Source organism: Pteropus alecto, unplaced genomic scaffold, assembly GCF_000325575.1.
Source record: "Pteropus alecto unplaced genomic scaffold, ASM32557v1 scaffold461, whole genome shotgun sequence".
Taxonomy (NCBI): domain Eukaryota; kingdom Metazoa; phylum Chordata; class Mammalia; order Chiroptera; family Pteropodidae; genus Pteropus; species Pteropus alecto.
The window spans coordinates 3,327,792-3,349,424 of NW_006431079.1; the positions used below are offsets into that span (position 1 = coordinate 3,327,792).

General features: G+C 46.5%; 1 protein-coding gene across 3 annotated transcripts in view; it reads left to right on the forward strand.

Annotated features, from left to right (window-relative positions):
• Window positions 1–21,633, forward strand: part of MICAL2 (microtubule associated monooxygenase, calponin and LIM domain containing 2) — a 140,477-nt gene that overhangs the window by 9,715 nt on the left and 109,129 nt on the right. Inside the window, exon 2 of one of the 3 annotated variants that reach the window (XM_015596557.2) lies at window positions 18,389–18,463. The exons of 1 other annotated variant lie outside the window; for it this stretch is intronic. The gene's annotated coding sequence lies outside the window, so the exon portion shown is untranslated. The remainder of the gene's footprint in view (window positions 1–18,388; window positions 18,464–21,633) is intronic. One more of the 3 variants, XM_006905644.3, reaches the window with a different exon arrangement.

Genomic DNA, 21,633 nt, shown 5'->3' on the forward strand with positions numbered 1-21,633 from the left:
ATCAGTCTCTAGCAGCTCCGCTTTCAGCTGGCCTTCCCTTTTGAAAGTCAGAGCCTCACCCACCACCCACCCCCTTTCTAACTGCGCTCCAGTTCTTTGAATTTAGGATGTACACACTCCAGCACTGGTTTGCACAACCACTTGGTACAAGATCTTTCCTTATCAAAAATACTTCCCCGAGAGCCTCTGGGGCCTAAAATTCCCACCTTTGTTTTCAGCCCTTGTCTCCAGAGGGTCTTTGTAAAAAAAAATAAAAAATAAAAAAATAAAATTAACTTTAGAAGGACAACAGATTAGTTTATCTCCGATTAGCTGTCAGCTGAGAGCTCAATCTTGCGAGAATGGGGGATGAGTCAGCTGGGAATAGGTGGAGGAGAGAATCAGAAAGGACTGTAAATAGGGCACTGTAAGGGCAGGCATGGAGCACCATGGCCAAGGCTCTTCAGCTCACAGTATGAGCAATTGCCATGCTGGGGTGCTGTGAGGAATGACACGGGGAGAGTGCTCATCTAGCTCATGGAGAGAGGTGCATTAGACAAGCTCACTGATGCCTGCACATCAAGACAGAGTATGGAATGTGTTTTGGTGAGTTGAACAATGTGGGTGAACCAGGGGAGACTTCCTGGAGGAGGTGGCGCTTGGTCCCTGAGATGGACCTTTGAAGATAGGAAGGATTTCCGTAGGCAGAGATGAGCCAGAGGTATAGCAGAAAAAGATGCAGAAAAGAGCCTATATTCAGGGTGCCACACAGTAGAAATGTAGGGGCCGCCTAGGGAAACTGTGGAAGCAGAGGCTGGAATCAGGCCAGCTCTGAGCGCTGGGCGTGGGGGCATGACCCTAACCCAGAAGGCAGGGGGAAGCCGTCAGGGATGATCAGAGCTCTTCTTCAGGCAGGTGAGCTTGTGGGGGCATTAGGGGTGAGGGATCTGTCAGGGAGCCTGCACTGCCCTCTGTGCATTGGATGTGTACACTGATCAGACAGCAGATGTTTATCGAGACTAAGTATGTGGGGAGTGGGGTGTGGGGGGCAGGGTTAGGAGGGGGCAGTTAAGGGTGGGCCCAAATAAGGCCTTGTCTGTGTCCTGGTTTTGCCCCGCAGGGTGTGTGAAGGGTGTCAGTGTGGGCGTCTTTCAGTTTAGAAGGAGAACAGCCCATTCTGAAACTCCTCAGTTAGGGTCTTAGAATATGGGGTACCTGTCACTTTCTGTGCCAAAAAGTGTAATTTCTCTGAGCTTTGGCAGCTTCGTCCTCTGTAGAAAATGATTACTGCCCCACTTTTCATTACCTCGCTACAGGCTAAGTCCTCCATGCCGATCATTCTTCTTTCTCAAGATCAGTTTGAGGGGAATGAATAGGGGAGTCAGGTGCTGAGCCCCTGCAAGAGTGGGAACCCATGGATCAGGAGCAGGAGTTGCCTGCCTGCATGTGGATGAAGCAGCAAAGCTAGGACGGGACAGGAACCCAGGTGACCCTCTCCTTTGTTAGAATCAATTCTGCAAGTGTCAGATGCTCACCAAGCATTGTGGGCCATGATCTGAAATACTAATTTTCCCTTTTGTGGTCTCATAAGCACTTGAATATTCCCTGCAGGTGGGTCCTGCCCTCGTGCACACTTTGAGTTTACTTTCCCAGTAAAGGAGGAAGGTTGAGTATGCTCATGGACCTGGCTGGACTTGATGTCACCAGGCAGCTGGAACACATTGCGGAGTTGGCTGTCTCTCAGCTTTTTCCCCAGCCCTGTGAACATCCTGGCCACGGGAAAGGGATGAAAAAAAAGCTGAGCTCAGCTTCCGCCTGCTCCAGTGTTAACCTGGCAGGTGGGAAGCATGGCAACATGGTGAGCTCGCAGCTTTGACATTTGAGCAGGGCTGCTGGCACCTGTTCTTTGCCATAGATGTTTCAGAAACACCCTTTCTCTCTCTGATGGAGTAAATTGCTCGTGAAGAAGCAAATGGCAAGAATTTATTGCCTGTGGGAGCTATGATGAGGGTGGGAGTGGGGGTGGGTTCTGAAACAGCTTTCATCTTTCTTTGTTCTCCTAGCATCAGTTTTACCAATATGAGACCAAATTGGTTCATTGAGTGATTGAGTGATCACTCCACTCATGCTGCCAACCAAGACTTCTGAAGTTTCCTCTGTTTGAAGCATGTTGTCACAGACTGACCATGGGTTTCAGAGTCACTATAAAAGCTTGAGCAAGCCACTTTCTCTAAGCCTCAAGTTTCTCTTCCATGAGCTGGGAGTGATAATATTTATCTCACAGGGTGGCAATGAGGATTAAATGGGACAATGTGCGTAGGATACCTGATGTGATGCCTGGTGCATAGATGGCCTTTCTTCCTCTGGCCCTTTCCTGAATTGGCCCACAGGAAGCATGGAGCACAAATGTGGGCAGGGCTCCCCTTTGCCTCAGGCCTCCCATTCGATACTGTTCCCTAAGTGGCTTTTACCTTTAACCAGTGACTTTTTAAGAGAATGGTTCAAAGCACCTATGTGTGCAACAAGGAAACTGATGCCTTTCTCTTCATGGTGAGGTCTAAATCAGACCTTAGAATTGCAGGGCTGGGTCAGCCTGGGCTTGCACCTTGGAGGTGACTCGTTCCATCTTCAGATGGCTCCTCCTGTCACCTCCCTGGTGGCTCTCCATAGCTTCTGGCATTTGGTCCCCGTTCTTCCTTCTTGAAGCCATAGAGAATGAGTCTAATCTCTCCTCTACTTGATAGCTCTTCAAATACTGTTTTTAAAAATTAAATTGATGACATCATCAGTTAGAAAGATTATTTTATTTATAAGGAAGAAAAGGTGCTTCCAATTAAACTGTGGAACCATTCATTGTTATTGCTTAAATTTTTTATTTTATATTTACTGAAATAACTTTTAGAGTTGAGACCTACGTTTTCATTCTGTATCACTCTTGCATGTACATAAAAAGGAAAACGAACTGGTTACGGTATTTCTAAAACTTTTTCACTTTCAGAATCCAAGTCTTCCAAATCACTTTTTAATTCAGTCATCAATATCGTTTTTTGACACATTAACATATTATGGTAAAGTGGTGATGTATTTCTTAATCTCTCTTGTCTCTGAATTATTTTTTTCCAGTTGCTGATACCCATTATGTAGGTTTTAATGATATTGCTTTCTTGATTTTATCAGAAGGTGTCAATGGAGGGATTTTAGTAACATTCCTTCCTCAAACTGTCCTTAAATGTTTTGGCTTCTGAAATATTAAGGGGCGTAGTTGTCCATGTGACAATGGAAATGAAGAAATGACATTGTGCTACAGCGAGAGAAATTGTTAGCTGTTGAGGGATTATAAGATATATTCAGCTTTCAGACATTTCATAATTGAAAGAAAGAAAGAGTTGCATTTTCTAATTAGTGAAATATGATATTTAAATGCAGCCAATTTGTTCTATCCTGAGTCTTCTTCTAGATTAACAACCCATGATGTAGGCTCAGGTCTTTTACCTTCCCTGTGGTTCTCTGCTGATCAAACTCCAGCTTGTCCATATTCTAATACAGTGAGGGCAATGCCCGGACTATACATGGGATTTGCAGTGTGCTGTGACCACAGCAGAGGAAGGGAGCTATCACCTCCCTAGTTCAGGTCATTCTACTCCCCTTAATGCAGCTCAAGATCGAATCAGCTTTTCTGGCAGCTACATCACACCACTGACTCATTGACATTATTGCTGACCAGATCTTTTTAACATGTGGTGTTGGTAAACTGCTTCTCCCCTGTCCTAGAATGTGTGTGGCTTTAAAATTTAAATGCATAGCCTCTATTTTGTTCTCATCTGATTCTGAACAACCATTCTTGATAAATTTCAACTTGTTAAATTCAGTGCAACCCTGTTCAGGTGAGCTCTTTCAGGATCCTATTTGTGTGCCTTCTATAGCATCACTCAAGTCACTGATAAATTGCTTATCAAGAGAGAACCCTCTGGACTCATGCTGCTTGAGTCCTCCCTCTAGGTGACATAATCTTTAATCAACCTACTCTAAGAAGATTAAGCTGCCCGTGCCTGTCTTTGCCCTTTTGCTTTTCTGACCTGTGACCAGATGCCTTCTTGAATCTAGATGTGCCAATCTATTGCAGTTCTCCATCGACCATCATGCATCCTATTACAGAAAGAAGTGAGCTCTCCTTAATATCACATGTTCTCAGTTCCCAGAAAGCTTCGTGGCTGCTTTTAGGTGTTCCTGGACCACCCCATAGTGACACAGTAGGCAGTTCGGCAGACGCATTGCAAGAGTTTCCAGTGCTCTAAGCCAGGGGACTTGAAGTCATTGAAAATATCTAAATAACTTCTTTTAAAAACCAAGCTCCTCTCCCATCTCAGCTCCCTGTCTCATCTCCTCACTGAATCCTTACCTGTCAGTCTCAGTATAACTCTTTTTTAACAGTTATACTGTTAAAAATGATGCATCCAGAGTGGGAGCCGAGGTCCAATTTCCTGGACCCTTTATGCCTCTGGACCTCTTGGCTCAAGACAACCTCCCACTCCCAAATCTTCCTGCCTCTTGGGGTATGCTGGACAGCCTCAGCTGGTCCAGAGCTTTCCTTCTCTGATTGACACTCTGGGATGGGCTCTGTATCACTGTCTCAGGGTCTTCTTTGGTTATGCATCCTTTTCCTGGTGATGGGACTGGGCTTTTTAACAAAGCTTTCCTGTGCAACCACATGGCTCCTATTCTATACCACTTAGACAGCAGTTATAGTGAGCCAAGACTGGGATAAGGGCTCTGTCAATATTAACTCATTTAATTCTTGTGCCAACCCCATGAGGTAGATATTGTCATTATCCTCACTTACTAGTAAGGAAATTAAGACACAGAGGGATTGACTTGCTCAAAATTTCATAGCCGAGAAGGGGAAGAGGGGGAATTAGAATCTAGTCAGTTTGCCCCCAAGTCCAGCTTTCAACCATTATGATGAGCTTCCCACTTCTTAAAAGTCTCCCTCTTCCTCCTTCTGCCTTTTCCTCTCATCCCCTGGTTCCTCACTCCTCCCCACTCCCCTCCCAGTTACATAGCTAGAACTGCATTTCAGAGAGTCTGAATCATTTACTTCCTCAGTCTTAGGTCCGAGAACCCTTCTATCCTCCCAGCCATTAGAAGTCTGTTCTCTTAGAGCTTCAGGCACCAACTTCCCCTTCTTGGTCACAAACTGCAGAGGAAATGATTGCTTTTCCTCTACAGTTCCTGTGTCCTTCTGGTCACTACCTATTTGGCCATTACCGTGAGAATTAGGGTCGTTGTCCTGTTTCTGTGGCGGTGGCTTTTCTCTTCCAGAAGATGAAATGCTCAGCAAGGCTAGTGAGGCCTTTAAGCCAGTGAGGCTTCCACAACCATTAGTGTCATTGGTTCCCACCTGCCGGCAACCTCCAGAGCCCTTCTCTAACTGGCCTGGGACAGGGATCAGAAGCAGATCTGTGGTGTCAAGGGTGGCTTTACCTTGATGCCTCAATTCTCTCTTCACACAAGTGTTCTCCAGAACCTTCCCTTCTCTCTGTTTCATGGGCTTGTCATGTAGAGATACTTTATCGCCCTGCTATATTCCAAGTTCATTCCTTTAGAAGATAAAAGCGGGGCGCAGAGAAATGGGCATAGTCTGTATCAGTTATGTAAAGAAAAGAATACGTATTTGTATTTGTGTGCGTATACACAAACATCGTCAGGGATTAGACACAAGCAACGAATACCAGCTTTGGAGTGGGGCGAACTGGGTAGACAGGGCCGGGAATGGGAGGAACACATTTTCTGTGTACTTCTGTGCTTTCTGCTTTCTGAACTCCCCCCCCCAGCAAATGTATTTCCTACTCAAATTTTAAAAAGCATAATCTGGGAGTCCTGATTGGCAAACTGTGGAGAGTATGACTCACTTGGTTGAGTCATTGCTCTGAGCCTCTTGCCGCCATGTGGACCTCAGTTCTTTAGGTGTGAGCCCGGCTAATCATCGCCTACTTACCTTGCAGTGGGGACACAAGGAGACCTTCCACACAGCCCCACATGTAGAGGGTCTGCAGTAAACAGGGCCTCCTCCTTCCTCCTTAGCTCATCTCTTCAAAGCTCAAAAGTAATTTGAGATTTTGCACCTTTGGTTGTAATTTTAGTTTACTTAGAGCTGGGCCTCATATGCTGGTTTTTCTACCGTGAACCACCTAAAATTTACGCCATGTTTTTTTCTCCTCTGTTGAAGTCCAATATTTGAGGAAACTGAAACACCAAATGTCTGAGTTTACCTGGAACAGCTGTGGGACTTCATAGATTAGAATGGGTCTAACACCCTTTGAAAGAACAAGCCCATGACTGGGGTTGCAGATAACCGAGGTTAGAGCAGGCCCTGAAGAAAAAATTCAGACTGTTGGGAAAAGCCAGTCCAGGTACCTATTATTGAGGAAGTGTCCTCTTTAGGAAGGTGATTTATTTACCTGGGGCAGCTAATTCGAAAGCATACAATGAGCACCTACTGTGTGTCCTAGATTCTGTGCCATGGGGATGACAATATGGTTAGGGCCCAACCTCTCCTCCTGAAGTGTTCACAATGAACTTGGGAAAGTAAGACACACGTGTTTTAAAAATTAAATAACAGGTGATTTGGGTAACAGCTCAGCTCAGTTATAGAAGGCGAACGGCAAGGTAGTTCATGACTAATTTCCGTACAGCTGGTGGAGATAGCAGTGGGTGTGGGGAGTTTTTCTAGAGGCTGGAGAAAGCCCGGAAAGCTTTCTGGAGGAGAAGGAGGAGAAGGAAGGAAGGAGTGGGGAGAGGGATAAGGAGGCTGCATTTAATCTGGATCTTGAAAGGTAGATGAAATGCAGATGGGTAAGTGGGAGGAAGAAGAGAGCATCTCTAGTTGGTGTCAAAGTGAGGAGAAATGGGAAACGGCCATAGAGGGAGATGAGGCTGGGCAGATGAGTTTGAGACTGATGCAGACAGCCTTCAGATTGACAGGGAGGGAGTGTGTGTGTATGTGTATGTGTATGTGTGTAAGTTCAGAATAGGGATGGGAAGATGAGGGCCCAGAGTCTCATAGGAAACTCTTATCGTAAATCTTAGGGAGGATGTGCAAAAAAGGGTTTGGCTTCCAGACATTTAATCTGGGCATCTCCAGCTTGTCCTCCAGAAAAGTCCTCAGGAGCAGAGAGGCCAGAGGTATGCTAGCCCCTCCCCCACCGTTATTCCATTTGGACATTTTCTGCTTAGGCATTTTAAATGTGTACTCAGTTATTCATTCAGCAGGTATTTATGAGTTCTTACTATGTGCCGAACCTGTTTTAGGTGCTGTGGTTACAGCAGGGAAAAAAGAAAATCAGGCTAAAATCCGTTGCCACGTGGAGGGGGAGGCAATAAACCAGTTAAATATTTGAGGCCAGGTGATGAGAGGTGGGTGAAGAACACTACAGCAGGGAAGAAGACAAGCTGTGCTGGGTAGGGGTGAAGGGAAGCAGTTGGGGGTGGGCTATAATTTTAAACAGGGTGCTCAGGAAGGGCCTCACTGATTCACTTTGTTGCTGGGACTTGTAAGCCAGCACATGGGAAGCCTGGGGCCATAGGGAAGCAGATCAGGCCAGGTAGTGCAGGCACCTTGAGTCCCCAGGCATTCCTCTTTAACCCATTGAGTCTTCAGTTCTAGGCAGTAGGGAGCCTTTGAGTGTTCTTGAGCAAAGGAATGCCATGCATGGGAAGATGTCCCTTGTAGCTTTATAGAGGACGGGCTATAGGGGATGAGGCTAAGGTCCCAGAAAGAGATGACCAGGGCTTAAAAAAAGTTTGGTACTTCCTGCCGATGCATGGTAGGACGGAGTTAAGGAGCAAGAGCAGTGGGACAGGAGTGAGAAATGACAGTGAACACTGGCAGAAAGGGAATGGCAGGGTTTAGGCTGGAGAGGGGTTGACAAGCAGCACACTGAAGTTCCTAGAATTTGGGGCTTGGGGGGTTGGTTAAACATTCTTGCTGTAACTTTCATTGTTTTAGTATAGTATAGTACTTAAGAATGTGAGCTCTGGGTTTGAATCCTGACTAAGTGATCTTGGGCAAGTTACTTAACCGCTCTCTGTGCCTCAAGCTCTGCATCTGTAAAAAGGGGGATAAAATAGTACTTACCTTATCAGCATGTTTTTGAGAGGATGAAATAGGTATCTGAATGTAAAATATTTAGAACAATACCTGACATAAGTGCTTCATAAATATTAGCTTGTTTGACCGCTTGTCTCTCTCTTCATATATGTGTGTATGAACAAAGTTAACATGTTGGACATATCCTTTCTATTGTTCTGAAGCTAAGTCAAAGGAAGAAAAGGATGCTTTTAAGCATTAAATAAGGTAATAAATGTAATGAATTTAGCATAGTTGCTGATGAATACTAATTAAAAGTACTACTAGTATCACCAAATATTATCGTGAAGAAATGATTTTCCAATGGAAATCCTTTATAAAGTTGTTCGATTCAACAATTATTTATCGAGTGTACGGTGTGCCAGGTGCTGCACTAGACATAGTATCTCCTTTCATCTTTGCAACGACTGCCTGAGATAAACACTAGTAACTGCATCTCACAGATGAGGAAGCTGAGGCTCAAAGAGTCTAAGATTTGTCCAAGATCACACAGCCAATGAGTGGCAAAGCTGAGATTTGGGAGTATTTTTCCCTTTGACATTGAACTACCTTTTATAATAAGAACAATTATTCTATGAGTAATCTCTTCTATAAATGAACACTGACATATAGGTTCTTACATCAATCTCCCTTGATTTTGGTGCACACTTGGAGTTTTGGAAGTGTAGAGGTATGGCTAACTTCCAGGAGAGACCAGAGGCAGTGTCAGAGAGGGAACTCTGAACCAGGAGTCTGAGCTGCCCATGGGTGGGAGGGGCCAGGGGTGAGTCAGTGCCTTCCCTCAGTGGGTGACTCCTCTGTGAAGGCCTTATCAGAGCCTTTCAGTCCTGCAGAGTCTCTCTGAGACCTGTTCTTGGTTGACTCCGCCCCTAAAGTGCTAGAGGAGCTAAAGCTCAGTGGGTTCAGACTCCAGCTCTACCACTTCCCAGCTGTAAGGCCAACATAGGAGTGAGTTTCTATGTGCCTCAGTTTTGTCACCTGTGAACTCACTCATGGGGTTTCATGAGAATGAAATGAAATGAATCGTGTAAATACTTAGAACTGCCTGGCCCATTGCAAGTACTCAGAGTTACTATGCTAATGATTATTATTATTATAAAAGTCTCCCCTGATCTGTAAGGCCAGAATAAAATGCCCCACCCTCTCTGTATGATTCCTCCAGTAAACCATTTTGTTTTGCCTTATTATAAAATTGTGGGTAGAGCCCTCCCCTTCACCAGAAGGAGTGCTTGAGACAGAGGTGCTCAAAACATATTACATAACAATTCTCATATTGCTTCAGAATAGGTCTCAATCAGTGCTTTTTAAATACCTGGAGACTTGTGCCTTGTCCTAGAAGATGCTGAAAGAAATTTGCCAAACGGAATGGATTCCCAGTTCTCCTTTTCCCTTCAAGCCACATATTCTGACTTGAGTTCCCCACCTCCCAGGATTATGAAAAATATGTGCTATTTCTAAGGATGCTTTACAGTTTGCTGAGCACATTCACATTCATATTGCACTCAGTCTTCACAATCGTCCTGTGCGGTCATTGTTTATTATCTTCATTTAATAGATAAGGAGACAGAGGCTCCACAGAGTTAAGTAATTTGCCCATAAACTCTCAGGTTGAAGGTAAACAGGCACCCCTGCCCATCTCAGGAAGCCTTGGTCTGGAGGCTCAAATTGACCATCCCTCCAAAACCTTTTCATCATTTCCCCTTTGCCTTTTTCCTGAAGAGGGTTGAGAGGAGATCATGTGACCAAAAGATCTTTATACAGTTCTGCTTTTATCCTCCTCCAAGCCCTGTTACTATGGAAAAAGCACATGATGGTGGACTTAAAGTGAGCCAATGATCAGAGTTGCTTAAATCATCCCTACTCCCATGTTCTCTTCTCCATGAGTCTGAGGCCTGGGACTCTGTGCTCTAGCCTTTGTGGGGAGCGGAGACAGTGGGGAGGCATTGTAGCTTTAAGCATTTGGAATAGGGCCTGAGCACAGCCATGCTCTGGAGAAAACTATGACTGAAGGTGGAAGAGCTTGGCATCCTCAGCTTCACCCAGGAGGAGGCGCAGGCACTAGGTATGAGGCCCAGAACCACGTCCAGGTTGCAGGGGCTGCTGGGGAGTATGGAGCAGAGACCGTGGAAGGTGGGAACACTTCCTCTCCAGGAGGCAAACAGGCAAACGATCCTTCCAGCTAAGGTGACACTAAATCACGTGCTCCAGGATAGACTTTAATTCAGACTTATCAAGCTCCAGGGATAAGTAGAAGAATCTTCTGTGTAGCTCAGCTCAATAAGAAGTTATTAAAGAAGTACCTATAGTGTCCCAGCAGGTGTGAGGAATGTGAAGTCCCGTGAGATAGGGACCTGGCCATGAAGATGGCCATATCCTAAGGCCTCATTTTTACATCTTTTCCTTGCTGGGAATCTTGAATGCCAGGGTGATGCTGGCGATACTTTAATGTATAGGGCAGCATGCAGGTTCCTGGCATCTCAGGGCTCCTCCAGAATCTGGGCCTGGCAGCTCAGCACAGTAGTGCAGGCTGGGAGCTGGCAAAAAAATCCCTGCTCATCGAGTTGGGTTTTAAGCCTGCTGTGGGGGGTCGAGGGGCTGTTGGGCCTTTTCAGTCTGGTTCTTGATCCCTCCATGGTTATTATGTAACCAAAGTTTCAGACACAGGAGCATCTCTGGGGAGGAGGTGAGAAAGATGGCAAGATAATGGATCAGATGGCTCATCTCTCATTCAAACCAGTTATCCCTTCTCTCCTCCAGCCTGGCCGGGCTCTGCTGCCATTCTCTGCTTGCCTGCCTGGGTCACCCCTGCTTCCCTCTCTGTCTTTGGTTTTTCCAGTATGCGGTGCTTCCTTTCTCTTTTGCTTTTATCCATCCTCATCCTGCAGGACTGAGATTCAGCCCTTCCTGCTTCGGAAAGGCTTCCTAAACTCTCTCAGCCTAAACTCCCCCTCTTTTCTCCGTATGCCTTCTGGGTGGAGAGCCAGCAGCCCCCACCAGCTCAGCATTTACATGTTATGTAACATGTTTTGAGCACCTACCAGAGAGCAAGCAGCAGAGCAAAGATTAGAACAGTGGAGCCTGACTGGCCTGGGTGTACAAACCAGCTCTGATCCTTATGAGCTGTGTGACTTTGGGTAGGTGTTTTGATTTCTCTGAGTCTCAGTTTCCTCATTTGAACTTGAAGATATGATGCCTGTCTCACAGGGAAGTTGTACGGATCTGGTGAAATAATCCATGCAACACAATGCACTTAGCACACAGTTCCTGGCTTACAATAAATGGCTAGCATGTGGGCAGCTTTGACTATTCTTTGACATATATTGTCTTATTTAATTCACACCCTAGCTTTATAAGGTAGATATCATCCCCCAAAGGGGAGCAAACAAGCCTCAGTGCAGAAACGACTTGTCCAAGATCTGAGGATGGGGTAGGCAGTAAGGCTGGCATTCAAGTCCAGGCGCTGGCTGGTCTTCTTCCACTGCCTCTTCTTCCCAAGTCCAGGCCCCTGATCCAATGCTTTCTGGTATTCTTCACAGTCCTAGTCAAGACACTCAGCAAATGCTTAGTGAATAATCTTTCTTTGCTGATTTAAGGAGAACCAAGCTGTAGGGGAATCGGGGGAGCAGAAAACGAGACCCCTTGAGCATTCCATCCCCTTTCAGATTTCAAGCTAGTCCAGCTTGCCTATGGATCCCTGGCAGAGTGCTGCACACAACTCTAACACCAGGCAGTGCTGGGCACCATGGCACCAGCATTGCATTCACCCAAGGAGCACAAAACTAGATCATGCCCGGAGGGGAAATCAGCCAGGTCCTCTCTCTCTTTTTTTTCTCTCTCCCTCTGCGTGTGTGTGTCTGTCTTGGTCTCTCTTTCTCTGTCTCTCTCTTTCATTTCAGAGCATAAAGCTATGCAAAGAAAAAGAAAAGTAAGGGAAATACTTGTCTGGACAATCCCCCATGACTGGGGCAGCCACTGCCTGAACCTGATTGGTGGGAAACGAAGAGAAAAGCCAGGAATTGGCAGGCAAGCTCTGGGTAACGTGTGGCATTGTGTGTGTCCTGTGGGGTCAGTGAGGAGCTTACTGAACTTCCCCAGGACCAGAGGTACAGGCCACTCCCTGCCAAAGGTGGCTGCTCTTGACATTATTGTGGTCAAGATGATTTCACATTGTTTCAGATCATGATTTCCAGTTATTCTCCATCAAATGCTGCCACTCCTTCTCTGGCTGAGTCTTCTTTTGTACCAGCTCAGGTTTGTGTCTGCAGAGTCCTTACCACACCAGTTATTTAGTTTATGCCTGTGCAGACCTTAGTGTGGATTCCCAGGGACCTGTGTACTCATATGTTCACCCCATGCTAATGTTGCAGGAGATGGGGAGGCAATCAATATGGTTTGGTTCTTTGTTTTTGTTACCAGGCCAGGGGTTTATTTTTGTTTCTGTTTCTCTAAAACCCTTTAAAACAGCAATCCCCAACGTTTTTAGCACCAGAGACCGGTGCTCCTATGAGAATCTAATGCCTGATGATCTGAGGTGGAGCTGAGGCGGTGACGCTAGCACTGGGGAGCAGCTGCAAATACAGATGAAGCTTTGCTCACTCCCCTGCCACTCACCTCCTGCTGTGAGGCCCGGTTCCTAACAGGCCATAGACTGGTAACTGGTCCACAGCCCGGGGATTGTGGATCCCTGTTCTAGATGACAGCTCACTTAATAAGCAATTTCCTATAAATGCAATATAAATAACCAGTAGTGGTTTGTTGTAATGGTTTAATGTGTTATTCTTTCTAGATAGTATTTTTAAAAAACAGAAGAATCTTTATGAATGCTGCCACTCCTTCTCTGGCTGAGTCTTCTTTTGTACCAGCTCAGGTTTGTGTCTGCAGAGTCCTTACCACACCAGTTATTTAGTTTATGCCTGTGCAGACCTTAGTGTGGATTCCCAGGGACCTGTGTACTCATATGTTCACCCCATGCTAATGTTGCAGGAGATGGGGAGGCAATCAATATGGTTTGGTTCTTTGTTTTTGTTACCAGGCCAGGGGTTTATTTTTGTTTCTGTTTCTCTAAAACCCTTTAAAACAGCAATCCCCAACGTTTTTAGCACCAGAGACCGGTGCTCCTATGAGAATCTAATGCCTGATGATCTGAGGTGGAGCTGAGGCGGTGACGCTAGCACTGGGGAGCAGCTGCAAATACAGATGAAGCTTTGCTCACTCCCCTGCTGCTCACCTCCTGCTGTGTGGCCCAGACAGGACCCCTACTTTAAAACACATCTGAAGGTGGAACTGCTTTTCCTTGAGGGAGATGAGAGGGTGCTATTAGAAGGCCTGAAGGTGCAAGAATAAACTATCTTTGGGTGCTGGCCCAATAGGTGGCTAGAAAATGAGACAAAGCAAAGATAACATTGTTTAGCACACTGCTATGTGTTAGGCATTATGGTTATACCTGTTAAGTCAGAATCTCTTGGGAAAGCTGTCTGAGAAATAAGCAAAAACAAACAAACAAAACAGAAACTCTCCATGGGGTTCTGACAGGCATATCTCAGTTAAAACCCATGATAAGTGCCATATCATTAATATTGCACTGGTACTCTTGGAGATTAAAATAACCAATGTTCAGAGAAGGAAACATGCCCAAGGATGCACCAAGGTATCCACGATGCTGCCTGTCCCTTCCCCTGGAGGCTGCCTCTGGGTGGGGTGGAGAGCCAGTTGTAAACGAGGGGGCAGTTGTATATCCCCATCTCCCTTGGGCAGGTCTGAGCACAGGCGTGAGTGACAGCAGACATGCCTGTGTGAGGAGGAGGCCTCAGGCTTAGGATCAGAGTGTGCTGGGGAGGCAGCATGACAGGCGGACCAGGTACAGGTTACTAGCGGTGTGACCTTGGCAAATTATTGAACCCTCTGAGCCTCAGTTTCCTCACCTGGAAAGTAGGTTGGATGAGCACCCAGCTCCTAGGACTGTGATGAAGGTTAGATGCGATCGTACCAGTGAAAGAGTCTGACACGCATTTAAGGGCTCAGACAAGGCAATTTCTCTTCCCTTACGTACCCTCCTTCTTCCTCTAAATAGAGTTGTTTCAAGCAGCTGCCAGGATTTTTTCCTCTGCCACTGCAAAGTTATTAAAATCAGCTCCAGTCTCCTTTCTCTTCTTCCCCTTCCCTAATGCTCATGGCAATGCAGACCCATGTCTGAGGCCGGGTTCCCAGCCAGGGACCGCAGGACTGGGCTGTTCAGTTTTGGTTCCAGCATCTTCCTCTCCCAAGAAGGTCGTTGGCCCAGGGGCTTGCAGTGGCCTCTTCTGACTTCGGTTTGTGAAACACTTTGCTGCACGTGTTTGCTTTTCCCTGGCTGCCTGGGTCTCATTGAGTGTGCAGGCTCGCTTTTCTTGCTGGGTGGGATTTTGTGATGATAAAGCAGTAATCATCGAGTGCTGCTGTTGGTCGGAACTCTTTTGGTTTCAAGTGACAGGAACCCAACTTGAATGAGCTTAAGCAAAAAATGGGATACCTTGTAAGGTTCTAGGGGAGGCTGAGAGACTCAAAGGAGGAGCTGCAGAATCCAGCCCCAGGAAGAGAGCAAGTGGCCTCAGTATCCCTGGACCAGCACCCCTGCTTAGCGGCCCATGGATCCCTGGACCAGCACCCCTGCTTAGCAGCACCCCTGCTTAGCAGCTCCCAGCTGACCTCATATAGCTCTCCACCCATCTCAAGAGAACCAGGCCTCCCCTAAGATTTTTCACTTTAGAACTTGGTGCAGCTTGGAGCATGTGCACACTGTTTGTACCCATAACTGTGGCTAAGGAGGAGAGACACTCCGATGAACCTATCTTGAGTCCCATGCTCACCTTTTTGTCACAGAAGTAGAAGATGGGAGTAGAAGATGGGGCAGAATCTATTATCAGAACAAAGGGAGAAAGGCACTAGTAATATTAATAAGTAAGAGTAATACTAACTTTTATCCAGTGCTTGCTTTGTGCCATTTTTCTAATTCTTTACCCATGCAAGTGTTTTCATCTTCACAATCAACCCCATTTTATGTACCAGGAAGCTAAGGCACAGAGGGGTTAAGCAATTTGCCCAAGGTCACATAGCTAAGCTAGCAGAAGAGCTGGGATCGAACCCAAGCAGAGAACTCTTAACCACCCATTCTGACGTGGACAATAACAACAGATATCAGCTCCAAGAACTTACTCTCAACTATACACACTGGGCTATGTATGGCCTTTACAGCATTATCTTATTTCCATCTTCAGAACAGCCCTATGGAGTAGGCACTAACATTATCCCTATTTTTAGATAAGAAAGAAACAGGCTCATGGAAATTAGGTGATTTGCCTGGGGTCCACCTGACTCAGTTAAAGTGACAGAGCTAGGATAGGAAGCCAGGTTTGCCTGATTCCAGGGCCTGAGTTCAGGATCAGTTCTCTGAACAGCCTTTGCATTCAGACACTTCTCTTTCTCTATCAGAAGCTCCCTTGGTGAAGGCTCAGTATCTGAGCCTTCATCCTTTGTCTAGAGCTTGGGGCATGGGCACCCCTGCTCCATGCATACTGCTGAGGGACCAGCTTTGTGGTTCTTAGCTGGTCTTGGTGTGTCTCACACAAACTCACCAAAGGGTCTTGAATAAGCTTTGACTGTGTCTAAACTCTAGATTTCTTCATTCCTCCACTCATCAAATGTTGATGGAGTGCCCACTGGTGCCAAGCCCTGTTCCAAGTGCTTGGGGTCTTTTAGTAAAGACCTCATCTCTATGGAGCTATACTTGGAGAACAGCAGAGAGGAAGGTCCCTGAGTTATTTTCATGTTTCTCGGGATTCCCTGAAGCCACTCGGGCTCATAGGAAACCTTTCCTGCACTGCCCAAGTCAGGCCCACAAGGGCCTGGAGACCTCGTGCTTTTTTGTTTAGAACTGGCATGATGGCAAAGTCCAAAAGGAGACTTGTTTTTTCATTCTGATTAATTACAAAGGGAAACATTGTATCAGGGAGTGAGCATGGGCATGGACTCAGGCCAGATTGGCTGTGAGTCCCAGGCTTCTGTGGCTAATGCTGATTGAGTCTACAAGGAAAGGAGCACTTGGCTGTATCATGCCTCGGTTTTCCTCCTCTGTGGCGTTACTGTACTACCTGCCTCATGGGGTTGCTGGGAAGATTATCTGCGATAGCTCATGCAAACCACCCATCACAATGCCTGCACATAGATTAGTCCTTCCGCGAAAGGACCGACTAGTTTTATAGGTGTTTCTACAAGTCAGACCCATGGAGGTGGGCAACGAGAAGGGATCCTTGGTGAGGAAATCACAAATTAGGTCAAGCTTTTCATTTTACAGATGAGCCATGGAGACAAAGTACGTCTAGGCTCTAACAGTGGTCGTTGCATGCGTGGCCAGTGCTCAATACACAGTAGCTTCTCTCCCATAAATAGTCTGAGAATTCGGAACAGTGAGTCCCATCCCCCAGTGCTCTAAACGCAGGTCTTTGTGTATTACAGAGAACAGTTGTGTGTTTAGGTGGGCAAGTGGGTCTACTGCCCTGCTGAAGCAGAGCATGTGTGTCCAAGGGGGTATGTGTATTGCCTCTAGGCTCCTCTAGGGGAGGGATGGTTCTGAGCCCTAGGACCTTCTGGTTTAATGGAGCTCGAAGTTGGTCAGACAGAGGGTATGAGTTGGTTCTTGGAGTGGTTGAATCACAGTATTCTCAGGCCTGTGTGGGAATCTGACCTTGTAGACTGGTCCAGAAATGGCCACCTGCACACCATGCAGACAACTCAAGCAGAAACAGCATTTCCATGCTGCTGGTCTCAGCAATGTCCCCAGGTGGTTAGGGGCTTCTGTTCCTGAGATCTAGGGAGCATAGGGAGGTTCCTGGTTCTCAAACCTGGTTAAACCGACGATAGAGTTCTAGGCCAGGATGTCCAGCATCCCCATCCACTGTATCCAGAAGCTTCTTTCGAGAAACAGGGACAGATAAGTGGAGGCTTCCAACCTCTCTGTCTTTTGGCTCTAGACTACACAGTGCCTATATAGCTCAGGTTGATAGAATGTAGCCAAAGCAGGCCAGCCTGTTTGTCAGCTGCCACAGGCTGGAAAGGTGTGGCTTGATAATGATGATGATGATGACAGAGATGATGGCAGCTCCTGCTCAGGTGGCTGCCCTCGGAGCCTGCCAGGCAGCTCATGGGGTGTCCAGGCCCATCAGAGCTAGCATACCTCTTGCCTCAGTGTGGTGGGATAACCATGAGCACGGGTCAACCAGACCTAGGCTCCAATCCCGCCATGCCATGGGGCCTTGGCACATGCGTTCTGCTCTCTGAGCCTCCGCTCCTGTCTGTGAGGAGCCATGGGGACAAAGTACGTCTAATCTCTAACAGTGGGCATTCCATGTGTGGCCAGTGCTCAGTACACAGTAGCTTCTCTCCTATGAATAGCCTGAGAATTCTGAACAGTGAGTCCCATCCCCCAATGCTCTAAACACAGGTCTTTGTGTGTTAGAACAGTTGTGTGTTTATGTGGGCAAGTGGGCCTACTGCCCTGCTGAAGCAGAGCGTGTGTGTCCAAGGGGTATGGGTATTGCCTCTTGCAGATCTCAAATTCCACATCTATGTTAGTTTTGTCTTCTTGAGACTACCTCTTAGAAATTTAGAATTGTGAAAGTAAATCCTTAGAAATGCCTTGTAACTCTGGGCTCCGTTTTCCAAACAGGTGTAGAGGCACTTTCTGCAGAGGTAGTAGGATGTAACCAAATCATTTGGGTAGTCATTGGAAGTCAAAATACTAATTTGTTTAGGAAACTCAGCCACAATCAAATGGTCCACTTTGATAGCTTCCTTTTTTTTTTTTGCATTTTAGACCTTTCCACCTTAGGAAATGTGACAAATTTCATATTTGTGACTTATGAAATTTTTACATCAGCTTAATTTACTATGTCCTAAGCTTAGAAATTCTGGCATTTTTTGTTGTTGTTTCTACTGAAGTACCTAAAGCATTTTTTTCCAGATCCGTCTTACTTTCTCTGCAAGCCTTTGTGCAGAGGTGTGATAAGCCTTTAGGGTACCCAGACAGTGGCAGACAACAGAATTTATTTGACCATCTCAGTTCCTTTCTTCACACAGAGGAGCACAGGGAGACATTCTCTGTTTATTTCCTCCCATTGGGTAAAGGGGCAAAGGGCACAGGCACGTGGGCCCTCTTGGCAGGGAGAAGATCCGAAGCTGCAATGTAAGATAAAGTAACTGACATTCATCGTTGGGCTTTTGTTTTTAAAGGAACATGGCAATCTGTGCGAGGCTCGTCCTGGAAGGAGGTGACTTTAGTCACTGCGATGCCTAAGAATCAAGTGAGTAAGTCACAGTGGTGGATCTCTTTTATGCTATTGAGTCATTCTTGGGGGGACTGGCTTCAGACTTTGGAAAGTGTAGGGGTGCTTATACTCTTTCTTCAAGCCTAAGCGAATGTAAGCCCGTTTACAGAATCGATGGCTAGTGAAAGCCCTCTGTCTTTGCCTACCACCTTTGCACAGCCCTCCCATGTTGTCAGAGGAGGGAGGGAGGCAGGAATAGAGATTGAGATTTGTTTAGGGACATGAAAGACCGGACTAACTCAGTGGTCTTTGGGTGGGTGGGATCTCTGTCCCCTGTTCTTCTAAGACCAGCAGCCCAGCTGTCTTGACTCCGGTCCCAGCTCTGATGAAGTTTTAGTCTCCTGCCAGCTTTGATCTGTGCCAAGGCAAGAATCTGGCTGGGCAGCTTCTGTAGGGAGTGACTTCAGAGCACTGTAGCACATTTGTCCAAGATTTGAAAATGTGATTGCAGCATCTTTCTCTGCTTGGGTTTCATTCTGATGAGAACAAACCTGTTTACATCTTCCCGTAGATTCAGCAGATCCTTGGAGGCTTAGGGTATAGAAGGCTAAGTTATAGGCAGTAGTGACTTGTTTTTGCACAGTCACCCTCACGAGCTGTTGTAAGAGATCTTCCTTGAATACCTGTCTGACAGTCACTCTGCTGTTGGCCTTCCAGGCTCCCTCTAGTCTGATCTCAGATTCATATTCCAGCGTGTTTGCTGCCTCCCCTCCCTGTCCAGGCTCCAGTCCCCCAACTCCGGGAACAGCTTTATATCTGGGCCATGCTGTTGTTCCCTTTGAGATGCTTCCCTCACTTCCCCAGGCAAAATTGGCACTTCCTCCTTCTCTACACTCCCATAGCGCTTTGTTCAGACCTCTTACACAGCACTGGCTGAATTAAGGTTTGTTCACTTGTCTGTCTCACCCGCCAGCTGTGGGAGCCTCGAGGGCAAGCACCTGTCCTCCAACCTTCCTGTCTGAGATGGGCAGCGCCATCCCAGCGGCACAGGACCGGGCACATGGCAGGGGATCAACAGCTGTTTATTGACTCGAATATAAATCCCGGGTTTATTCAGGGCTTATGGCTCCAGAAGTTCTATCTCAGTGTCTCATGGGAGCTTTGCACCCCGGGAGGGGTGGTCACATTCTCACTTATTTAATAGACGTAAAGACTGAGGTCTGAGCAGTCAGCTAAGTTGTCCCAGGCTATAGCCTAATAAAGACCAGGACCCATATCTCCTGTGGCCAAGGCTAGTCTTGTTTCTGTAATACCAAATTTTATAATTACAGAGAACCCAAGAGATAATTTAGAGCAAACCCCTCATTACCAGCTAGGGAAACTGAGACCTGGCCTGAGGATACTTTTTCAAGATTACATAGCTAACTGATGCCAAATGGAGAATTGAAACGCAGGCCCTGGACTTCCTGTCTAGCATTTTTTTTCCACTCCTGCTCCCCATCCTCTGCCTCTCTTCTGTATACAGCCATCAGAGAACATTTGGGGACCAGCATTCTGCAGTGACAGGAGGTAAAGCACTTAGTGAATGCCCTGAGTTAGAGGGAATGTAGAAATGTGTAAAACTAGCCCTGCCCTCCAAGAGCTTCCCTTCCAGGCAGAGCCTTGGTGGAGGGAGAAGGGAGAGCAGAGGGTGAGGGGAGCACCTTGGGCACAACCCAAGGGCCGGAGCATGGTGGCAGTCAGCAGGCAGGCATGTCTGGGCATTTAGAGGCTGGTCTGGTGGGCGCTGAGGATCCACGGTGGGCAAGGAGTCTGCGTCGAGAGTCCTGGCCAACAGAACGAGAAGGGTTGACTGGACCAAGAGGAAAGGAGTGTGTCCAAGGAGGAGGGTCAGGCAACGGACAGTGAATCCCGTCATGGTCTCCAGTGTGTATAGGGAGGAAAGCGTGTGCATTTCCTACTGGCTTATCCCTATTGTACTCAAGGGGATTTTTGTTGTGCTTTTTCTTATTGACCACACTTCCAGTTGGTCCTTTAAGCCCATTTGAATTTTGGAGCTCTCCTGGTCCTTCATTCATTCCAGGCTGCATACAAGGCCAGGTAGGTGCTGGCCACTCATTCCATTTTTACTCTGCAACGTCTTGGGAATCCAGACAGAGGGGCTGGGACTGACTGCAGGCTCCATCTCCACTGGCAGGTTGAAACATACAATTTGCACAAATTACAGAGAATGTGATGTTTGCCAAATAGGTACTTTGGATTATTTTTCTAAATACGGCCAGGTTATAAACTTCTCTAGGGCAGGAAAAGTGTGCAGTGGTACAGCATTATTGTTCACATCTTATGTTTATATTGCAATTTACATTTATAAAGATAGTTTCATCTTCATAATAAGGCAGGTGGATTTACTCCCGTTTTACAGATGAGAAATTTGACTTAGGCTATAACCTGCCCAGGTAATGTAGCTGCCTGAGGGCTGAGCTGGGACATAGCCCAGGTCTCTCGTTTATAAATTCTGTGATCTTTCTACTCTCCGATGCTTCAACCGTATGTAAATTCTGCAAGGACTTGGGACATACGAGGAGCTCAGTAAATATTTGTTAAATGAGTGAACTTTGGCTATTCTATTTGCCATTTTTTTGTTTGTTTTGTTTTGCCATACTTAAACCATAAAATGATCCTCTTTGGCAGCAAGGGGACACTACTCTGTGAAGCATTTGAATTTCTTGCCATGATAAGGAACTGATGAGTTCTCCTCTCACCCAGCCTCACCTCCGGGAACTGGGTCATGCACACTAAATAATTAATTCCTTAAATCTTTTACTTAGAGCTTCCTGCTCCTGATGCTGAGATGATCTGTCCAACACTGATCTTTGAAAGGTCTCTGGTAGAAGCAGAGCTTATTGCTTGTTGTCATAAACCTGCAGATGACCCATCTAACTGCCCACGATGGATACTCTTGGCCTAATTAGGTCAGACACCCAGTGAGTTAATTCGATCTCCTCTTGCCACTCTTCCCCACTAGCCTCTTCCAGATGGAGGAAGAGAGTCGTTGTGGGTTATCTTAGATATTTAGGGTTTTGTAAGGACAGAAAGCCCACCCCTCCCTTCTTCCTGACCTCTTCCCCAAGATTTTGCGGTGAGGGCTGGAGAAAGAATAAGTGCACCATGCATGGGGTAGAGGAGGCACTTATCAAAATATCTGCTAGG